Genomic DNA, 6,270 nt, shown 5'->3' on the forward strand with positions numbered 1-6,270 from the left:
CAGATCAAAGGTATGGGTTCTTACAATACAGATCAAAGGTATGGGTTCTTACAATACTTGGGTTTGGGGACATTATTATTATTTTTTAAATTTTCCTTTCACGCCCGGGACTGGGAGTCCCCCACCCCCACCCCAACGCAACCAACTCGGCCTGTGCCCCGCGGGCCCCGCTCGCAGCTTGATGGAGAGTCGGCCCCTGGGCCCCTGCGCGGCCCTCGCTGACTGCTCGCCTTCGGCCCCTGGGCCTTGTCTCCTAGGTCAGTGGAGTTGTGTGGAGTTTCGCAGGAAATGGAAGAAAAGGAGCGATGTGACCAATTCGGCCAGGTCCGCTTGCTTTCATGCCTGGTTGGTATGTAGAGGGACCAACACAGCCGGCAGATCGTGCTTTTCGGAGAGGAGACGGTGAGAAAAGAGAAACCAAGTCTTAGCTTTTCTATGATTTTTTTTTTTCGTAACTCTGCATTTTGGCAGTGGCAGCGAAATAACTAATCCAAGAGTTATCTTTTTTCTATTGAGGAACGAGAAGTGGAATTTTTTTTCCTCTCTTTTTTTTGATTTCAACCGTTTCTCCCAGTGACAAAGCATAAATCGTGGACACTCGAGAATAATAAGGTGGACCTCAGGAACCCGAGAGGAAAAAAAGACAGAAGATTATGTTCTTCCTCGAGAGGGAAGGGTGGGGTGTGTTCAGCCCTGTCTGGATCCTACAGGGAGAAACGAAAACATGAGTTGCATGCCATGGAAAGGAGACAAGGCCAAATCTGAATCGTTGGAGCTGCCCCAGGCAGCACCCCCACAGATCTACCATGAGAAACAGCGCAGGGAGCTCTGTGCCCTCCATGCCCTCAACAACGTCTTCCAAGACGCCAACGCCTTCACCCACGAAGCCCTGCAGGAGATTTTCCAGAGGTTGTCTCCTAACACCATGGTGACACCTCACAAGAAGAGCATGCTGGGAAATGGAAACTATGACGTGAATGTCATCATGGCGGCACTTCAGACCAAAGGCTATGAAGCCGTTTGGTGGGACAAGCGCAGGGATGTGGGTGTCATTGCTCTCACTAACGTCATGGGCTTCATCATGAATCTACCCTCCAGCCTATGCTGGGGTCCCTTGAAGTTGCCTCTCAAAAGGCAGCACTGGATCTGCGTTCGAGAGGTAGGAGGTGCCTACTACAACCTCGACTCCAAACTCAAGACGCCTGAGTGGATTGGGGGCGAGAGCGAGATCAGAAAATTTCTAAAACATCACTTGCGAGGAAAGAACTGTGAACTCCTGCTGGTGGTACCAGAAGAGGTGGAGGCCCATCAGAGCTGGAGGGCTGATGTGTGACAGTTCTGCCCACCCTTCCCCTCACCTCACCCCTGAAGCCTCTGTGATGTGCTGTGGCCTGCACAGTGGGTCTGCCCTTGCCACTTCCCCAAACAGCTCAGCGAGTTTCCCCTCTCAGAGTTGACAGTGCAATAGTACAGACCCGTGGACTGTTTAGAACCACCAGTGTTTTTTTGTGCTGGGAAAGGAAGGCAGGAGCTCTGTGCTTAGGGCAAAGCAGCAAAGACCCTTGGTATTAAGGCAAAGGTGGTGTCTGTCTGGCTTATGTGTATGTCCCTGTCATCCCGTCCCTCCCTCCCCGGCGAGGACCTGACGGGTTCTGCTGGGGTTGATCTATCATTGCTGTTTCAGCCTCACCTGGAATGGAGCCAGCTGCAAGGGAGATGGTGCCTCCATTTGTCCTTTCCTGGCCAAGCAGGGGGTCTGAAGACACAGAACTTGGAAAAGCCATGTGACCAACTAGAAGGATCTGGAGTGTGGGGTTTCTCAGGAAACCGTCTCTAAAACAGTAGTACAGTACAGCATACGGTCTTCAACCCTTAATGCTACCTCTGCCTTTTCATCCCTTCGTGGGACTTCATGCTTGGGAGTGGTTTATGGCCATACTTGGAGATTGAGGATGAAAAATTCTCATTAGAGAATTTAGAGTATTCATTCTAAGCCAGGTGATTGAATTCAGCCATATCCTTGTCTTACGGGGTGAGACACAGATATGTGGACACAGCTAAAGTCAGATTGGCAGGCCTGGATGGCTCATGTCCAATAGCTTGCTCTGGTTTTGTTCTGTTTCACTACATTGGCTATGAAGGTAGAAAAGAAGGCCTAAGAGCAGTGTATCCACTTGACCAAACCAGAAAATGCCCGTGTCTGCATTTGAGAGCAGATGCCACCTTTGGGCAGAGTTGCAGGACAGTCTTGTGAAGGTCACCTTTCTGGGTTTAAGAGCAGCCAGAAGTGGTGGAAGCTTTGAGCTCAGGCTAACCACTGCAGCGTCTTGCAGAGCAGAGCTCTCAAGCTGAAAGTCTGTGTGTGTTAGAGGACCAGGGCCTGGCCTGTCATCTTTCTGGAGTTTCCTTTACAGATCTGAGAATTCACCTACCCCTACCTCTCTAAATTTTAGGCCACTTTTCCTGTACCTTTGGAAAACGAGGGGAAACAAGTATCACACCGCATTGTGTCACCAGTGGTGTGGTTGCCTCGAGCAGGGAGGACCTGTCCAGTCCTCACAGATCTGTGGTCTTGCCTGGTCTGGGGGCTGCCCCACTGCCAGATTCCTTCTCAGCAGCAGGGCTGTCCTGGGGCATACATGTCAAGCCTGAGCAAGCATGGTGGACACAGCTGAGGCTTCCTCCCCCCTGGGACCAGAGCGCATGTTTACACCAGCACTTTCTGCACATGTTCTCTTCAATCCACTGAGGCCGTTTTTTATGCTGATTACCAGAAGCCCCTAGGCAGCTCCTGCATCCTGTTCTCCCTGTAACTGGCCTAAGTCTCTTCTGGACCACAGCAGGGAGCTCTTTACCCCACCCCTCCCCCCCTGCACAATGACATTCCAGCCAGCACCAGCCAGAAGTTACAGCCTGCCTTGCTGATTGTCACAGGCAGGACTTCGGGTCCCCTGGCACTGTCTTGATAGGAAGCCATTTCTTGGACGAGGAAGAATGTCCTCTCCACCGATCTGCGTGGGCCTGTGTAAACACTCAGAGGAGCCCCAGCCCTTAGAGCCAGCGGACTTCTTCAAGATGCTTAAACATTTCAGGGCTGGTTTCTCTGTTCATATCCAATTCTGGTGCTTAGGACAGGGACCCATGCTGATGCCCAAGGGCAAGAAGCCCCACTTCCTGTAAGTAAGGGAGCAGACCTGACCTTGATGCCCAAGAAGGGGCAACCCTAGGCTTTTTGTTTTTCTTGATTTTTATTCCTCCTTTTTGTTGTTGGCCTTGTGCTGGGTTTGTTTACAAAAGATGTTATTTTGTTTAACCAAACATTAAAAATTAAAACATAAAAAAACCAAAAAACACAATATAGGGGAATGATTGCATGAAATATAATGTCAATGAAGGGAAGTAGGAGAAGGATACACATAATAAACAAATGGAAAAAAGATAAGATGGTAAGACTATACAATTATTTTAGAGATAGCATATTATCAAAGACCAGTGATACATAGACGTGGTGTACATAGAGTCACTATGAGATTCAGGCAACTCGAGAACACATAACAACAACAAGTAAAATCTTGCATAGATAATTTAAGAATGACCGGAGAAGTGCATCAAGAGGGAATGGCCAGAAATGCAAGCTAGATTCAGAAAAGGATGTAGAGTAAAGGACACTGTTACTAGTATCAGATAAATCCTAGCTCATAGTAGAGAATAGCAGGGGGAAAAATAGTCTAAATAGTCTTGACTATTTAATGGCTTTTGATTGTGTAAGTAATAAAAAATTGCAAGTAGCATTGTGAATAATGTGAACTCCAAAACACTTAATGGTGCTCATGTAAAATCTGTGTAGGAATCAAGAAATAGACATTTTAAAAAAGAAATAGACATTCAAACAGAACAAGGGAATTATGCAGTTATGCATGATTTAAAATCAGGAAAGTTTTGCATCAAAGTTTTGTCTTTTCATTATGCTTGTTCAATCCATATTCTGAGCAAATTAACTGAAAAGTTGGTCTATGTAAAAAAGAGCATGATATCATAACCTTAAAAAGATTCATAAGAAACCTTTCATATACTAATAACAGAACATTGCTTGCTAAAAATGAAGACTAGACGCACTTACGGTTGAGGCTCTAAGACTATAGTTTTCAGTATAGATTATATTTCAACATTAAGAAAATAAAAATAATCAAAATTGAACCAATAAGTATGATATGTATGAACCAAATAGCATGATAAGTGGAGAAAAGACTGAAATTGTCAATGATTGTATTTTATTGGATCAATGTCCGTTAAGAAGTCAAAGAACTTACTGCATTGGACAAATCTGCCAATGGGCAAGATGTCACTTGTAGGATTAATGTGCATCTTATCCAAGCCATAATATTTTTAATCACTTCATATGCATATGGAAGTTGGAGAGAGAATAAGTAAGACTGAAAAACTGATTTCTTTGAATTATGAAATTGATGAAGATATTTAATACGATATGGACTGCCAAAGAATAAACAAATCAGTCTTGGAAAAAGTCAAACTAAAGTGCTCCTAGAGATAAGAATGGTGGGGCTTCAAGTCACAAACTTTAGGAATATCAAGAGGATCCAGTAACTGGAAAAAAAAAATCATACTTGGAAAGGTACAATATCAGGAAAAAGAAAAAAAATACTTTAAAGGAGAATGACTGACAGAGGGACCATAACAAAGGAGATGCTGCCATGGTCAGGTAGAGATTGTGTTATATGTAAGATTGTCATGAGACAAAGCCAACAAGATGGTACCTAAGAACAAAATATCGGTCATCTAAAGTTACTTATCAGTATTTTGTAACATTAATGTTCAATTTATCTCTAGTGTATCAAAACATATTTTAATCTATTCCTTTTGTTCTGCTGAAATCACAAAAAATTAAAATATTTGAACTGTGAATAATTTTTTTTATTGTTGTAAAGATTCAATGACTTAAGACCACAAAAAAATCATTGTCTTTCCTTTCTTGAAGTTACACAATCAAGCAAGTCTCATGGGGTTAAAATCAAGAAACATTGTGTTCCTTTCTGGAGTCCCTCAAGGGACTTTTCCAACTATTAGAGGCCATCTAGGGAGTTTTGGTGGCCTAGTGGTAAGAAGCTGCACTGCAAATACAAAGGCATGCTGTTTAAATCTACCACCTCAGCCATTGGGAAGAAAATGGGCAATCTCCTCCTCTGTAATTTACTCCCTCTTAAAACCCACTGGAGGGTCAGCTATGAGTTGATTGCTACTCAGTGGTACACAGCAACAGAGGTCACCAGCACTCCTTGACTTGTGACTATGGTTCAAATTCACCAACTGCTTCATGGGAGAAAGACAGCTATAAACTCTCATGCGAAATACAGCCTCTGAAAACCCGTTGTGGGTCAGTTCTGACTTAGTGGTACACAACCACAACCACATTCAAAGTCAGTAATACTAAATTTTTTATATTTATATTTTTGTTTTAGGCTTATCTCCTTCTACCTCTAAATTCCACCTAAATAGCACAAAAGAGCACCCCTAGACTATTAAGAAAAATATCTTTTTTAAAGTAACATAAATTCCATTTGAAACATTAATTCTCCTTTTTTCATAATCTAGCTAATTCATAGACTCCAGAGACTACAATTGGGAAGTTTTTGTTGGTTTTGCTTGTTTGTTTGTTTTTGAGAGGGAGGTAGTGGAGGAGGGATTACTATCTTAATGAATTTTTAAAATTTTTTTCTAATTATAAATTATTTAGAGAATTATGTTGTTGTTGTTGTTGTTATGTGCCATCGAGTCGTTTGCAACTCATAGCGACCCTATGTACAAGAGCCCTAAACGCCGTTCTATCTTGCACCAACCCAGCCATCTCAAATGCACTTATACCCACCACTCCAGTCACAGAATCGATCCATCTCATCGAGGGTCTTCCTCTTCCATGCCTCCACTCTCCCAAACATGATGCCCCTTTCCTTGCAACATGCCCAAAGTATGTCAGAGGAAGCTTCAGAATACTTGACTCCAAGGAGCATTCTGGCTTCACCCTCTCCAGGACAATTATGAAGAATGGAAATAATTTGAGGGGGAAAGCAGTAGGCCTCCTCTTCCCCTCACCCCCAGTTTTCTGAGTTTCCACATTTTTTGGTTTATTATGATTATTTTGCTTTTTTTTTAAATTTAGGTTGTTTATTTTTCATTTCAATGAACATCTACAGAGATTTTGAGATTCCATTCATTCATTGTTGCACCCTTCTCCCTGCACAAACCCCTCCCCCC

The 6,270-nt window shown here is 43.4% G+C and overlaps 1 pseudogene; it reads left to right on the plus strand.

Annotated features, from left to right (window-relative positions):
* Positions 1–703: 703 nt before the first annotated feature.
* LOC102875451 lies at positions 704–1,333 on the plus strand (annotated as a pseudogene).
* The last annotated feature ends 4,937 nt before the right edge of the window (positions 1,334–6,270 follow it).

Source organism: Elephantulus edwardii, unplaced genomic scaffold (assembly GCF_000299155.1).
Source record: "Elephantulus edwardii isolate Elephantulus edwardi_28Jun2011 unplaced genomic scaffold, EleEdw1.0 scaffold00166, whole genome shotgun sequence".
NCBI lineage: Eukaryota > Metazoa > Chordata > Mammalia > Macroscelidea > Macroscelididae > Elephantulus > Elephantulus edwardii.